This window comes from Microtus ochrogaster, unplaced genomic scaffold (genome assembly GCF_000317375.1).
Source record: "Microtus ochrogaster isolate Prairie Vole_2 unplaced genomic scaffold, MicOch1.0 UNK28, whole genome shotgun sequence".
Taxonomy (NCBI): domain Eukaryota; kingdom Metazoa; phylum Chordata; class Mammalia; order Rodentia; family Cricetidae; genus Microtus; species Microtus ochrogaster.
This window is the reverse complement of record NW_004949126.1, coordinates 3,455,359-3,473,544: the sequence shown is the minus strand read 5'-3', so window position 1 is coordinate 3,473,544 and position 18,186 is coordinate 3,455,359.

Sequence of the window (18,186 nt, the reverse complement as noted above, 5' to 3'; positions counted from 1 at the left end):
AAAAAAGTATCAAATAGTTCTTTATAAAACAGCTCATAAAATCACAAAAATTGAGACCACTACATTACTCATGCTGTGGAACTTACACTTACCTTCTTTCTATGTGAAAGGCATATTTTAATCATCTCTATATAACTTTTAATATCCACAATAAAATTTGTAGGAAGTATGATTATCTTTAAAGAAACTTTGACATAGACAAGTTCAGCAGTTGTCCCAAAGTGAAAGCACTTGACCTCTGTGTTAATTTTAACACTGTGTGGAAATAGCCTATGTTCTGTAACTAGTGTAATGTTAATGATGGGAGTGTTGTCCTTACCAATAGCATGTGTATGAGTATCATGAAACTGTGATATTTAATTGTTCTGAGATGTCTGAATTATAAAATGTCCCATAATATTATGAACAACACCAGCAAAATATGCAAGAAACAAATCTCATATTTTGCAAACACTATACCATAGTTTATCTTTGTTGAAATTTATGTAATTTTTTGCATTCAGGTGATTCAGTATGTTGGAGAATTAAAAGAAACAAGTACTGTCATGACTGTGACCATCTTATGGGAAAGAGAAATTGGAAAGCATGTGGGAAAGATTTTGCTTTGTAGGAAATTGCTTTGTATACAGCTGGCTATACACTTTCCGCTCTCAGCCTGATGGAATATCATATTTCTACCCAAGCAACATCTTTTATTTTAAGTGTATATACTCCCCTGAGGAATAGTTTTTATTGCTAGCTAGTGATTGGTTATTACAGTTGTTTTGACCTGCGAAGCCCTTTTTATTAAAGATGCTTTGAAATAGTTTCTTCCTATTATATTAAATTAGGATTTTCCTTCTTCAAATATCATGATGCCATGTGTACTTAGCAGTAAAGATTCTATTTTCTGCTCACAGGATTCATAACTTCAAACAAATCCTAAACCAAAACAACAGGAAATTTAGTGTCAAGGGCACAGCATAGAAGCCTAAGAGAAGAGAATTCATTAAAGTTCTTCTCTGCCTTTTCCTAGCCAACCTAAGAATCACTGAGCTCTCATGGGACATGGTTGTTCAATTTGTTCATCCAATAATTTAATTTACTTTTTATGAAACAGAAATGGACAGAACTGAAAGGCTAAATGATAATGATTTCTTTTTAGATTCCAAAGCAAACATTGAATTAAATAACTTACTTGCTTCAAATCATAAATTTAATAATGTCACTTCTGCCTTAAAACATGTGGATAAGGTTCTTATGTTCTCAAGATAAAAATTCTTCCAAAGCCAACAAACTCTACTCTTCACATTTATTTTTTATGTTTTTTTAGATATAATCAAATTATTATCCCTCCCCTTCTTCCTTTCTAAACTTTCCCATACTCCCTTACCAATTTGCTTTTTTTTAAAAAAAAGTTTTTGGCTTCTATTTTTAATTGTGTGTGTGTGTGTGTGTGTGTGTGTGTGTGTGTGTGTCTGTGTGTGTTTTGAATGCATTCTAAAGTTTTGCCCTTATGCCTACATATAAGCATAGTTCCTGCCCCTCATCACTGAAACTTCTGTTTGTAATAGACAGAAACCATTACAGAAACTACCAGCAATCAAACTGGAGAGTTTTGGAGCCCATCCTTAACGAATATATCTACAACACAGTTTCTGAACCCGAGGCTCAGGGATCCTTATAGAAGGAAGAGAAGGTGGAAAAGACTGTAAGGGCCAGGGGAACAGCGAGTTTGCTGTGAGATTATATCTCTTAGAAATGTCAAAAGCTACACACATGAAGTTTCATCAGCATGGCTGGCTAAAAAGGATCTGAACAAGACAATACCAGTAGGCATGTTAATGAATAGGTTGAGGCTTCCTATACAAAGAACTACAAACAATTAAGGTATTCTGCAAGCAGAAGGGTCTCCATGTTTGTATTCTTTTATCAATTCTATATGGTAATTCTTTTTTCATTTCATTTTTTGTACATGCTGCTATTTCACAAGAACTATTTTAACAGCTTTTCAAGTAAACTTGATGTTGATCTATTTTCAAATTCAGCTTTCATTTTTGACAGTATTTTAGATTATAATGCTTGTTCCTATGAAACTGTGTTTACATTTAGAAAATATCTTTTCAGAATGCTTACCTCAATTTGTTTTATACATATTTATTGAAGTAATTGTTGGTCTACTGTTAGTTTGCCTAACTAGCATATAAACAATTTCAGAAGAGATATCATAACTTTTTATCTTTTTCTTCATCTTTTGTTTCTGGATAGTACCCATATGTGACACATTTATGTGGCAAAATCCATGTTCAAATGAGGATCACAGCTGATAGATACATCATTATCAAATCAAATTTGTGTCTGAACTCTCAAAATCCATAAACACTGTAACCAATCAGCAAAAAGAGGAGAACATTCACAGAGGAAAATTGATTTTTACATGTATCATATTTCTTCGTGCTTACAAAGAATAAAGAACTATTTTCACAATTTTATGGTGTCAATATGGTTTGTTGAATAAACACACAGAGTATAACTTAAAGAGCATGGTAGAATTATACAGAATGAACAGGTTACATTAGAATATAAATATATAAACATATATGCATATAATAAAATTTAGTGGAAAAAAGTGGTTATAATTTGAAAGAATGAGGATGTATGGGAGAGTTTGGAGGGAGGAAAGAGAAGGGACAATGGTTTTAATTAATTTATAACCTTAAAAAATTAAAAGAAAGAACATGGTCCTATTTGTAAGCTGTTGGTTACTATCTTGCTTTGAAAGCAAATGGCCCTAATAGGTCCATAGGGAGTAGCACTATTAAGAGCCAAGGCCTTGTTGGAGTAGACGTGGCCTTGTTGGAGGAGGTGTTCACTGGGGGCCGACTTTGACATCTCAGATGTTCAAGTCATACCCAGTGTAGCATTTATTTCTGCTTCTTGTGGATCAAGATGTAGAATGCACAACTCCTTCTCCAGCGCGATGTCTGCCTGCATGCTGCCATGCTTTTCACCTTAGAGATAATGAATTAAAACACTGAACTGTAAAACAGCCCCAATTAAACGTTTTCCTTTATAAGGGTTGCTGTTGTCATGATGTTTCTTCATAGAAATAAAAATTTAAGACAGAAATTGATAGTAGGGACTGGGGTATTGTTATGATAGTTAAAACTATGTTTTAATTTGGTGGAGTGTGGACTTTGGGGCTTTGGGTTAGCAAAATAGTGAAATGTTTTAATCATGGTTTAATAGGCTGTATTAGGAACATGGAAGATAGTGATGGTGAGGGATATTTGAACTGTGGGGGCTTGGATCAAGAGGTCTCCGAGGAGAAGAATTTTAGTAGGTGGCCTAGAGATTGTTCTTGTGACAATTTGGTGAAGAAAGTGACTGCTTTTTTGCCCTTGGCTGAAAAGTCTGCCTGAGGCTAGATTCAAAAGTTTAATATTAATTACTTCAGCACAGGAGATTTCAGAACAGTCCAGTATTGACTGTATACGTGCTTATTAGTGTTTCCACTTAGGAAGAGCTATAATAAAAAGGAGCAAGCCAAGGAAGGAAAAATGTATAGTTCAAGGGCAAAGGGAATACTGGGAAGTGGAATGAAACCAAATCACTGTTCATGAACATAAACAGATGAAAGAAAATCCTGAAGCTAGATGGGAAAAAGGGTGTGTTGACCTCAGGGAAAGACCCCACCCAGTGAAGTTGCCAACTTGTGAAAAGGAATGAAAATAAATTAGGTCTGGTTATCGTGGTGTGGTGCATGACTTTAATCCCAGCACTCTAGAGGCAAAGGCAGGTGAATCTTTAAATTTGAGAGCAGTCTAGTTTACAGGTGAAGTTTCGGGTCAGCGAATCTTAAGGCAGTGAAGGAAACCAGTGAAAACAGGATTCTTGAAAAGTTGCGGTTGAATAAGGGTCCCATGTTCTAGTCCTCAGTAAGGAACAGAACTTGGCAGCTTTGGTCTTGTAGCTCTGGCCTTAGAGTCAAGGAGAGAAGAATAGGGTTTTAGCATCGCCCTCCCAACTAAGAAAAGCCGTAAAAATAAGGCATATATCAAGGGTTTCCTTGTATGGAGGCAAAGAGAGGCCATTGTGTGAAGTTGTGAAGGTGAAGCCTATATTGCTTTGGAGACCTGAAAATGTTGGAGATGTTGGAACCGTGGGATACCTGCTTAGGAAAGCTGCTGATAGGGAGTGTGGAACTGGCCCAAGAAAAAGACGTGTGTTGCTGTCAAAAAAGCAAAAGGGAGTTGGAGATCTGAAGGGCACTTTGATATCAAGCATGGAGATGCAGAGTTTAGAGTTTTCCCAGCTAGTTTTCAGTCTTGCTTTGGTTCAGTAATTCCTTCATTAGGCACCCTTTCATCCTTTTTGAAAGGGAAATGCATATCTTGTGCCGTTGTATGTTGGAAGTGTGTGATCGTCATTTTGATTTTATAGGGGCTTGCAGTCAAGAGACTGAATGAGTATCAGAAGGGGCTGTGAAAGACTTTGAGGCAGTGCCGAGACTGTTAGGGACTATAGGAACTTTTGAAGTAGACTGAAAGAATTTTTGCATTGCACTGTGGTTACAAACCTACGGGGGACCAAGGAATGGAATATGGCGGTTTGAAAGAAAATGGCCCCTGGAGACCTATCGAGATTGGCACTATTAGGAAGTGTGGCCCTACTTGGAGTAGGTGTGGCCTTGGAGAAAGTGATCACTGAGGGTGGGCTTTGAGGTCCTCTATGCTATAGCTAGGCCCAGTGTAGACCCAGTCTGTCTGCTACCTGTAGACCAAGATGTACAAACTCTCAGCTCCTCCTCCAGTACCATGTCTATGTGCATACTACCACACTTCCCGCTATTATGATAGTGAACTATACCTCTGCAAAGGTAAGTCCTCCCCATTAGATGTTTTTCTTGGTAAGAGTTGCCATGGTCAGGGTGTCTCTTCTCAGTAATGGAATTCTAACTATCCTAACTAAGACAGTTACACGCACAGAGCTGTTAAGACTTTCAGGTTTAATATAGAAGAATAATTCAATAACATTAATTTTTATTATAATTTATGTACCAAATGCTGCATATATTATATATATATATATATATATATATGAGAATATGAAGTAATGAAAACCTCAATTTAGCTGCTTTCTTATTTGACTCAAAATTTCTAAAAGGAAAAAAGTTATTTTTTTGTAATTAAACATTTAAAAAATCAATGTCTTATAAATAATAAGGTAGCCAAAGTAAAGTCACAAGTTAAAAATATTCAGTCTATAAACTTCCAGTAAATCTTGTATTAGCAACAACTAAAGAGCTAATTGTATAGTATAGATCTTAAGTCTCTTTGGATAGCCCTCAGTGTAAGAATGGATCTCAGTCAGGTTTCCATTCAGTCACTAAGTAGCTTCCACAGGGGCCATCTGTCACTCAAAGGATGTTTAAGCATTGATTGTTGCATTCACTGATTGGCAAGAAAAGTATTGGCAATCATGTTTCTGAAGTAACCTAGCAGGACAAGGGAGATGGATCAGTCAGAAACATACTTGCTTCACAAGAACGAGGACCTAGGTTTGTACCCACATTAAAAAATAGGTGTGGCAAACAACATCTATAATTAAAGCACTTTTAAAATAGGGACAGACAGAACTCTGTAAACTCTCAGTCTAGCAACATCAAAAGTCAGTGAATACCAGATCCAATGATGAATGCTATCTCAAAAAGTGAAGTGCAAGCAATGTGGATCTTTTTCTTCTCCACAAGAGCACACACCTCACACTTATGTATACTACATGTGCACACAAAAATACAGAGTCATCAATAAACATATCTACCTTTACTTTTGTTAACTAATTCTATACAAATTCTGTTTCTTGTCTCCACAAATATAGACTGTCTATTTTTAAAATTCTTAGAAATCTGGTTAAAATATTAGGGAAAAGTACAAGATATCATAACTAACAAATTATGAAAATTTTATTATAGAATCAAACATAAAAGAAGAAAAGAAAGGAGAACAAGAGGGAGAGCCTCACACTTAAAGTCATTTGAAATTGCAGTCTTATTGTGGGGTCCAGAAAATGGAAAAATGGGCCCACTTATGAATTAAAAGACAATTTAAAGTCCAGGGTTCACTGACACTTGGTGGGCATTGTTAGTCACCTCCCTCTCCTGTGGATTATGCTTCCAAAGTGCTAGTTAACAAGACTAATGATAAATTGGGTATACACTGACCTTTTCAAAGACTAATATTAACATAATCTAGCATTGTTAGTGAATATGCTAGCTAGTTATTAGCTTTTTGAGAATACAAAGTTGATCTTGTAAAATGAAAATATATTAGTCTAAATTGTATCTATTTCTTTCATCTGCATTATGAGAGTTGTGATAGAAAAGGCTTATAAAGAAATTAAAGAAAAATAAAAAGTATAACAACAAAAAAAATAATTGAGAAAATGGAGTCCTTCGCATGCCAATGGATATATAAAGGACATATTGATAGTACTGTCTAGTAAGAGCTCAAATGAACATAAACACAAGTCATGCCAGCATTCTAGAGTGATGTACTTAAGAAAATAGTAAGATGAATAGGAACAGGACAGAACAAAATATAAGACTAATAGGAAGGAGACAGAGCATAAACAGAAGTACATGTTAAAATATATATAAAATATAAGCCAGTCAGTCCCAGCACTTGGAAGGTACAGGCAGGTGGGTCTATGTGAGTTTGAGGCCAACATATTCTACAAGAACTAGTTCCAGGATAGGCTCCAAAGTGAAACTCTGTCTTGAACCCATATAAATATAAATATAAATATAAATAAATATATATTGATTTCAAGGCAGGGTTTCTCTATATGTGTGTTACGTATGTATGTATGTATATGTATATTTGTATATTATATATATAAAATACAAGAATTAACACGAGCAATACATATGATATAAAGTCAACATGATGCATAATACAGTGACATTAGTATAAAAGTAAAAGATTAAGAGTAATATCATATTTGAAAATATTCTGACCATGTTCTATCATGTTGTGATAGATAATAAAGCACAAATTTTTAGAAATTCTAAAATATGAAATTGAAAAATTATGATTACCCAGAATAAACTATACATAGACATATTACGCTGAATAATATATTCAAATGTATGGGTGTAAAAGGAATATTTAAAAGAGAAACAGTCGGCATGGCATTTTCTTTTTCTTTATTTTGTTTATTTTATTTTTTTTTAGTTGTTGCAAAAAAAATTTCCCATTTCCCTCTCCCTCCTCGCACACATCGCCCCCTCCCTCCACTCCCCTCCCTTCTTCCCCTCCCCCCCACTCCATTCCCCCTCCCTCGCGAGAATGAAGATGAAGAGCAGTCCAGATTCCCTGCCCTGCAGGAAGTCCAAGGTCCTCCCACTTCTATCCAGGACCAGGAAGGTGAGTATCCAAACAGGCGAGGCTCCCACAAAGCCAGTTCATGTATTAGGATCGAAACCTAGTGCCATTGTCCTTGGCTTCTCATCAGGCTTCATTGTCCGCCACGTTCAGAAAATCCGGTTTCATCCCAACAGCATGGTATTTTCTTAGTTAAGATTGGCTAAGTTAGATAGAGGGACTTATTTTCTTTGCCTTTGAATACATAAACTCTAGATATACATGCTACCAGCAGCAAAACAGTTCTTAGGTATTAAAATTGAGAAATATGAATCAGAAATACAAAAAGGAAAAGAAGTTGTTACCAGCAAGTCTCCCCTAAGAAGACATTGTATTGATCAAAATAAAACATATTGCACTTTTGAAAATACGAGAAAGTACTGGAAATGTTGAAACTCAAATAATATGAGTGCTGAATTAAAACCCTTTTCAATCTGCAATTCTAGTACAGGAATTGATTCTCCTTACCCTAAAAAACAATAAAGAAATAAAGTTGCAGGCAGATAAAAAAGTATGTTTGATCTCCGATTTTTTTTTTATTTTTTATTCTTTTAATTCAGCGATTAAATGACAAAAGAACAACATTTTAAACTTGTTTCCGACTTTATGAAAAAATATAGACAGTATTTAAATGTGTCAGTCCTAGTATTTTGAGTGGATTTTCCAGTTTGAAGATTTTTGATCCATTTATAGTGTTGAAAAAAAAAAACTTAGAATAGGTATTAGGGTTGGAATGGAAATGGATCAGCTGATAAGAGGGCTCAAGTTTGGTTCCTAGCACTCATATTGGTTAGCTCATGGCCACTTGTGACTCCAGTTCTAAGGAATCCAACACCCTTGTATGTGCTCCATTGGCAATTGTACACACACACGCACACGCACACACACGCACACACACGCACACACAAATTTTGTACATATAATTTTCAGCAACAGCAAAAGGACTAAGTATTGAGGAAGTGTAGATTGCTCAGTAGTTAAAGTGCTTGTCGTGCAAGAAAGAGAATTGGAGTTCCAGTTCCAAAAATCCACAAGCTAGGTGGATGGGAACACTTGCAGAGAAAACACAAAGCGTCCCTAGAGTAAACTGTCTAGAATGCCAGCCCCTGTGGTAATGGTCTTTCTGTCAGTCTCAGTTCTCTGCTTATATACACACATGTGTAGCCGCGTGCATGTGAGTAGTCACACATACATGCATGCAAACTCACACATATGCATGCGAAGAAAAATATTTTTGTAAAAGAACATTGGACTTAGTAAAAATGCCTTATGCAATTGGTGTTGAAACAATAATGCAATTACTTTCTCCACATACTAATTTGCTGAAACTTTCTTAGCATTTTTTTGAAAGTTTAAATGACTGTTGCACTGTAGACTTAGACTCTTATTTGCTTTTGCTTTATCCGTTTGATACCATGTTGGATTTCTGGAATGTCGTGGATCTTCTGAAGTATTAGAAATATTTTAAAAAAATTATTTTCATTCATGCTCCCTAGTGGTGCACTACATCCTAGATCTACACTCTTTTCTTATTAAAATTTTGTCTGGTTTCAGTGTCAGAGTAATGTGAGCCCTGTAGGTGAGTTTGAAGGCCAATTTTTACCTATAATTTCCTGGAATTTGATAGTATTTCATCTAGAATGTATTAAAAACTCTTCAGCAAGGCCAAATTCACTATGATGTTCTCTGCAGGAATGTTTTTAACAACCAAACTACTAGGATGAGTCATATTTAGTTACATGTCTTTCAATTAATGTGCTCATTATATCTAAGCTACTAAACTTTTTACATGCAGTTTTCCGTCGTATTTCTAATTTCTATTTCTGGTTTTAATCTTGGTTAATGCTTAAAAATTAAACATATATTTGTGGCACCCCATAGTATTTCAACAAATGGCATGGATCCCAGGAAAGCCAGGAAATTGTATTTCCATCACTTCATCGTTAGATTATGTTTCAAGGTTATGAGCTCTTCTCTTCTGGCTACTCCTGAACATAACATGAAGTGTTTATGCTAAATGGCAGGTTCCTGCCCATTGAAACATTTGGTATGGAGGGGAAGAAGTGTCGAAGACTCAGAACGTAAAGAAAATGTCACATGTCTAAGAGAACAAGAACTCAGAGGATCCTTAATATCTCTTCCCCAGCTTTATGAGAGAAGTGAACAACTGCTGCAAAGGAGATTCTGACAATCTTTACTGTAGAGGAAAGTGATTCTGGGAGGTTTTAGAGTACCTGGCTTTGAAATGTAATATAAATACAGCAATATAAATCAATATAACATAGTATTCCAATAAATATGGGCACAGAGACCAATAAAAAGAGGTAACTTACTCACAGACCTCTATTCATTCTGTTCCCCTAGACCTAGTGCCTCAAGCTTCTCCATTGTGCTGCAAGAGAACCCCAGTTGCAACCCCCCTTTCCCATCTGCCCACATCCCCTGTGGATACCACAGACCCTCCCCTCCTAACCTCTTCCCCCCATTCTTCATTGTATCACAGTTCCCAGCTCAAGCAGATGCTTGATGCTCAATCACAGGTTAAGCTGGCAATAAAACTAGATAGATTGCCAAGAGACCTCCTGCACTCTTCTCAGTGACCTCTCAAACACTGCAACTGATCCAGAGAGGAAACAGAAACCAAAGAACAAAACAACTATCCAACAAAGACAAAACCAGAAGTCAGTACATAGAGCTATAATCACCCTAAGCCCAGATGCCCAGATACTATCCTAAGAATACAATCACTAACAGCTTGGTCAATGTGTCTCCACTAGAGCTCAGTTATTCTACCATAGCATGCCATGAATATTTCAATATAGCTAAAGCACAATAAAAGTACCTAAAAATACAACTATACAAAGATAACATAGGTTCTTAAAGAAATAAATAAATTGAAGAAATCAAGGAAAATATGAACAATTGGAGGAAATGAATCCCTTAAAGAAGTGAAATTCTTTTAAAACTTCAGACAAAACAAACAATCGAAGGAAATTAATAAAATTGATTAGGACATGAACATTGAAGTAGAAACAAACAACAAAAACACAAAACGGGAATTTGAAAAATGAAAAATTTGGAAATGTGAACAGGAGATACACAGGCAAGCTTAATCAAGGAATTGAAGCAAGAATCTCAGGCATTGAAGACAGGAGAAAAGAAATGGATACATCTGTCAGCAAAAGTGTTAAATCTAAACATTTGCTGACTCATACATACAGGCAGTATAGGACACTATGAAAAGACCAAGTCTAAGAGTAATAGGAATAAAGGAAAGAGAGGAATCCCAGCTCAAAGGGCCAGCAATATTTACAACAGAATCATAGAAAAATATTTTCCTATCCTAAAAAAAAAAAAAGAGATGCCTATGAAGATACAGAAAGCTTAGAGAACACCAATTTAACTGGACCAGAAAATAAAAATAAAGTCCTCTCTCCATATAATAATCAAAACAGCAAACATATAAAAATAACAAAATAATATCAGAAGGTATAAGTGACAAAGACCAAGAAACATGGAACAACAGATTTATTAGAATTACACCTGACATTTTATGGAGATGCTAAGAGCCAGGATTGCTAAGACAAAAGTGCTGCATACCCTAGGAGACCACAGATAACATGCCAGATTACTATATCCAGCAAAAAATTCAATCACCGTAGGTGGAGAAAATAAATATTGCATGATAAAGTCAAATTTAAAAAATATTCATCTTCAAATCTAGCCCTAAAGAGAATGTTAGAAAGAAAATTCCAGCCTCAGAAGGTTAACCACATCCATGAAACACATGAAATAGTTTCACACCAACAAAACAAAAAGAAGAAAAACATACACACACACACACACACACACACACACACACACACACACACACACAAAATCACCACCACATCCACTATGAACAAATTAACAGGAATCAACATTATTGGTAATTGATTTCTCTCAATATTAATGGTCACAATTGCCCAATTTAAAAAAAAAACACATAGACTAACAGACTATATGGAAAAAACAGGATCCATTCTAATCAATCCAAGAAACAAACCTCAACATCAAGGTAGACATTACCTTGGTGTAAAATGTTGGAAAACAATATTCTAAGCAAATAGACCTAAGAAACAATTTGGTGTAGCCATTATAACTTGTAACAAAACAGACTTCAATGTAGCACAACTAACAAAAGCCCAGAGACAGATATTGTGTTTGACCTGAAGGTCAGAAATAAAAAACAACCAGGCACTGCTCTTAACTCTACCTCAGTCTGAAACAGCAATTCTGTCTTCAGGAATCCTTAGGATGAGACTGACTGAGAGCTGTCTCCTCCCATCTTATATTCCTTGCTAAGGCTAGGATAAAAGGTGTGAACCATTACTGCAGGGTCTGTAAAGCTGACCAGGGAAGCTGTTTTACTTCCTGATCTTCAGGAAAGCCTTATTATTAACATACAAATAAAATATCACTGCACTTCAGCCCATAATTCATCAAATGAGATAAGGGAGTACACTCATAGTCACAAAAGAAAAAAAAAACTACTAAAATAACACTTCAATTCTTAACGTCTAGGTCCCAAACGTAAGGGTACCCAAGTTTATAAAAAACACAACTACAGCTTAGTTCATATATTGTCCCACACATACTGAGAGTGGGAGACCTCAATATCCCCTTCTCATTTAGGACAAGACATCCAGAAAAAAATTAAACTGAAAAATACTGGAACTAACAACATTATAAACCAAATGGACCTAAAAGGTATTTACAGAACATTTCACCCCAAAACAAAGGAATATAATGTCTTCTCTGTAGTTCATGGAACTTTCTCTGGAATTGACAATGTACTCAGTCACAAGGTAATCTTATCAGTTTTTAAAAAAGTAAAAACACTGAAATAACTGAAATAACTCCATGTATCCCTTTAAATCACACAGATTAAAGATAGAGATCAATGATAACATAAACAAATAGAAAAACATCCAAATTTATGGATATTGAACAACTTTGAAATGAATGAAAAACGGGGCATGACAGAAGAAAAAAAAGAAATTAAAGACTTTATAGAATTCAGTGAAAATGAATACATAGCATGCCTAAGTGTGGGTCACAATGAAATGGTACTAAGAAGAAAGTTTATAGGATAAAGCTACTACATAAAAAATTTGTTACTGGGTGATGTTGGTGCACGCCTCTCCTCACAGCACTTGGGAGGAAGAGGCAGGTGGATTTCTGGTCTACATAGACAGTTCCAGGATAGCCAGAGCTGTTATACAGAGAAACCCTGCCTCAAACAAGCAAAGCAAAACAAAACAAAACAAAAACCCAAAGAAAGCAAGCAAGCAAGCAAGCAAAAACTGGCAATACCTCATAGTAGCAACTTAACAGTACACTTGAAGGCTCTAAAACATAGTAAGGACACCCAAGAAGCGACAAGTAATAAACTGAGGGGAAAAAAGAGAACAATACAAGGAATCAATGAAAGGAAAAGTTGGTTCTTTGAGAAAATCAAGATAGACAAACCCTTATCCAAATTAACTAAAAGGCACAAAGTGGATATCTGAATTAGCAAACTCAGAACTGAAAAAGGAGGACGTAACAACAAACAGTGAGGAAATCCAGAGTACTATAAGGACATACCTTAAAAACCTATACTCCATCAAACTGGAAAACCTAAAAGAAATGAATAATTTTATTGATAGGTACCATTTACCAAAATTAAATCAAGATTGGATAAACAATTTAAATAGGCATATAGCCCATAGTAAAACAGATGTAGTTATTAAAATCTCCCCTCAAAAAATGTCCTTGGCCAGAAAGTTTTAGTAAAGGATTCTGTTAGACTTTCAAGTAGTTAATACCAATCTTCCTCAAATTATTTCACAAAATGGAAACAATAGGATTAGTTTATTTTATGTGGTCACCATTTATTACACTGAGAGACAAATCACATAAATATTCAAGAAAAGAAATAAATTACAGATCAGTTTCCCTTAAGAATATAAAAGCAAAAATATACAATAAAATATTTGCAAACCAAATCCAAGAACACATCAAAAGGATTTTCCACCGTGTTGAAGCAGGGTTCATTCTAGAGATGTAGGGTTTACATACACAAAAATCAGCCAATGTACGGTACCATATAAAGAAGCTGAAAGAAAAAAATTACATGATCATCTCATTAGATGCAGAAAAGGCCTTTGGTAAAATCAAACATGTCTTCATGATATAAGTTCTGCAGAGATTAGGGATACAAGTGGCATAACTAAAGAAAATAAAAACCTATTATGTCAAACTGAGAGCCAACATCAAATTAAATGGAGAGAAAATCCAAGCAATTCCACTACACTCAGGAACAAGACAAGGCTTTTCACTCTGCATATCTATTCAATATAGTACTTGAAGTTTTAAGTAGAGCGATATGTCAACTAAAAGAGATCAATAGATGCAAATTGGAAAGGAAGACTTCAAAATGTTCTTATTTGTAGATGATATAGTAGTATACATAAATGACCCAAAAAATTGTACCAGGGAACTCTTATAGCTATTAAATACTTCTAAAAAGTCTGTGGATAATCAATATCTCTATCTCTCTTAAACAAAAAAAGACAAGCAGACTGAGAAAGAAATCAGGAATACAAACCTTTTCAAAATAGCCTGAAATAATACAAAATATCTTGGGAAACTCTAACTAAGCAAGAGAAAGATTTGTATCATAAAAAGTTCAAGTTTAAGTTTTTGAAGAAAGAAATTGAAGAATATTTTAGAATGTGGAAAAATCTTCCATGCTCATTGATCAGTAGGATTAACATTTTAAATATGGTCATTCTTCTAAAAACAATCTAAAAATTGCAAATAGATCTATATTTATCCCCATGTACAAAACTTAAGTTCACATGGATCAAAGACCTCAACATAGTTCCAAGCACACTGAACCACACTGAAGAGAAAGCGGGAAGTTGCCTTGAATGCATGTGCACAGGAGACAATTTCCTAAATATAGCACCAGTAGCACAGAAACTGAGAGTAATAATTAATAAGTAGGATGTCCTGAAACTGATAAGCTTCTGTGAGGCAAAAGACACAGTTAATAAGACAAAATGACACCCTACTGAATTGGAAAAGATCTCCACTAACCTCACATTGGACAGAGGACTGATCTCCAAAATATATAAGGATCTCAAGAAACTACACATCAAATTACTAAATAATCTAATCAAAACATTGGATATAGAACTAAATTAAGAATTCTCAACAGAAGAATTGAAAATGGCTGTCAGACACTTAAGGAATTACTCAACATTCTTAGCCATCAGGGAAATGCACATCAAAATGATTCTGAGATAATATCTTATACCAGTCATAATGGCTAAGATTAAAAACACCAATGATAGCTTATGCTACAGAGGGTGTAGAGTAAGGGGAACACTCCTCCATTGCTGGTGGGAGTACAAACTTGTACAGCCACTTTGGAAATCAGTATGGCATTTTCTCAGAAAATTAAGAATCAATTTACCTCAGGACCCAGAAATACTACTCTTGAACATATACCTAAAGGATGCTCAATCTTACCACAAGGACATTTTCTAAGTTGTGTTCATAGAAGTATTATTCATAATAGCCAATCTAGATGGATATTATGGAAATAATCTAGATGCCTCTCAACTAAAGAATGGATAAAGAAAATGTGATATATTTATACAATGGAATACTACTCACAGGTAAAAAAAAATGACATCTTAAAATACGCATGCAAATGGATGGAACTACAAAAAAAAAAAAACATCCTGAGTGATGTAACCCAGACCAAGATATACAAATATGGTATGTACTCTCTCATTCATGAATGAATATTAGACATAAAACTGCTTGTTGGTATGTTATAGGAACTGAACATGCAGGACCCACAGAGAAATGACTGCTGAACTTGCCTAAAGGTGAGACCATGCCGAAGGGTTCCTGCTTCATGAAAGAGTCTGCAAGACATTCTGTAGGACACAGAAGAAAGTGACTAAAAATCTGTCAGTATAAGTGGAACTGTCTTTCAAAGTTCCTGCTTCATGGAAAAGTCTGCTGGATACTATGGACCTATAGGCTGAAGATGGTACAGAAGAACTTTGGGTGACTGTTCAGGCAGTGAGATGTGTCTGTCAATTCTAGAGTTTGGAAGTTGTTTACAAATGAACTGATTGTTTACTTAGGGAATATTATATCATTCTGGAATCTTTAATAGAGTTGAAAAATTTATAATTATAATTTTCCTTAGCTATGATAAAAGATAAAGTAGGTATAAATATTTTAACTGTAATTATTGCTTGATACCTGCTTTGTTATATGCAATTTTATTATGTTAAAGTAAATTTATTTATTTTATTTAAACAGAAAACAGGAGGTGTTTTGGGATTTACCTCTGAATGGTGTGAATACTACTGATTAACAAAGAAACTCATTTGGCCTGATAGGGTAGATAGGTGGAAAAAAACTAAACTGAATGCTGGGATAAAGGAGGCAGAGTCAAGGAGAACCCATGGAGCCACCACTAGAGACAGACACACTGAAACTTTGCTGGTACACCACGACCTTGTGGGAATGCAAAGATTAATGAAGATGGGTTAAATTAATATGTAAGAATAGCAAATAAGAAGCTAGAGCTAATGAGCCAAGCAGTGTTTTAAATAATATAGTTTCTATGTGATTATTTTGGGGCTGAGCAGCCAGAAACTAACTAGTAGCCTCTCAATTAAAGCAAAGCAAGAAGTATCCTTTCCTTTATAGCTAGTATCCCCTTGTGAGTGAGTATATACCATTTTCATCTTTCTGGGTCTGGGTTACCTCACTCAGGATGTTTTCTTCTAGTTCCATTCATTTGCATGCAAATTTCAAGATGTCATTGTTTTTTGTTTGTTTGTTTATGTTTTTAAAGCACTGAGTATTTTTATAATGTGTAAATACCTATAGTTCATGATTCTAGAGAAGTTAAGTAACAACGTGAAGCCTAAGAAAAACATATGTAGATCTACATGGAAAGGGCAAATAGACAAGCTAGCCTGACAAAATTTGGAGCATGAGCATAGGGGAAGAAGGGAGAACAGAAGGGTAAGAGGTAGGGATGGGGGGAGATGGGAGGATAACTTGAGGGAATGGGATAGACTAGATGGAGGAAGGAAAGAGATGAGAGCAACGAAAGAGATATTTTGATTGAAGAAGACATTATGTGGCTAGCAAGAAACCTAGCACTAGAGAAATTCCCAAGATTCCACAAGGATGACCCCAGCTAAGACCCTAAGCAATAGAAGAGAGGGTGCCCGCACTTGCCTTGCGCTGTAGTCAGACTGATGAATATCTTAAATATCACCATAGAACCTTCATCCAGCAAATGATGGAAACACAGACAGAGACCAGCAGTGGAGCAATGGGCTGAACTCCCAAAGTCCTGTTGAAGAGTGGAAAATGTAAGAATATGTGCAAAGAGGTAAAGACCATAATGGGTTCACTCACTGAAACAGTCTACCTGAGCTAATGGGACCTCACCAACTCCAGCTGGACAGGGAAGCAGACAGTATCCTCTGAATGTGAGTGACAGTTATATGGCTAGGGCCGACTGTGGGACCACTGGCAGCGGCACCAGGATTTATCCCTACTGCTTGTACTGGCTTTTTCGGAACCTATTATCTTTGGAACGATAACTTGCTTAGCCTAGATATAGTAGGGAGGGCCTTGGACCTTCCCCAAATCAATGAACCTCACTATCATCTCTGAGGAGTGGATGAGGGGGTTAAATGGAGGGAATGGGAGGAGGGGAGGGAGTGGGAACTGGGATTGGTATGCAAAATGAGAAAAGAGATTTAAAAAAAAATATAAAACAAAATATTTTTTTTAAAAGGAAGCCAGAAGTACATAGTGGGAAAAAAAGACATCATCTTCAATAAATGGGTCTAAAAAAAATTGGTATTATGCCTGTAGAAGAATGCAAATAGATCCATATTTATCACCCTGAACAGAAAGCAAGTCATTGGCACAGGAGATTACTTTCAGGCAGAACAGAGCAGCCACAGTGCAGGCCCTACGGTCAACAATTAATAAATGGAACCTCATGAAACTAAAAAGGCAACAGATACTATCAGTTGAACAAAGTGACAGCTTATAGAGTGGAAAAAGGTTTTATCAACTCCACATCTGATAGAGAACTAATATCCAAAATACAAAAAGTACTCTAAAAATTAGATATCAAAGAACCCCAAATAATCTAATTAAAATTGGGATACAGATATAATCAGAGAATTTTCAATAGGGGAATCTCAAATTGCTGAAAAATAAAATAATATTCATTTAACATCTTTAGCCATCAGGGAAATGCAAATGAAAACTACACTGTGTTTCCATCTCAAACGTATCAGAATAGCTAAGATCAATAGCACAAGTGACAACTGATGCTGGTGAGGATGTGGAGCAAAGGGAAAATTCCTCCAGTGCCGGTGGGAGTGCAAACTTGTACAACCACTGTTGAAATCAATATGGCAGTTCCTAAAAAAAATGTAAATCAATCTTCCTTATGACACAGTTGTACCAACTTAGGCATATACCAAAAGGATACTCCATATTACCCCAAGGACCCTTGCTCAACTATGTTTATTGAGGCTTTATTCGTAATAGTTTAAAATTTGAAACAACCTAATTGTCCCTCGACTGAAGAATGAATTAACAAAAGGTGGTACATTTACACAATGCAATATTGCTTAACTGTTAAAAAAAAATGACATCATGGAATTTTCAGGCTAAAGGATGGAAAACTAGA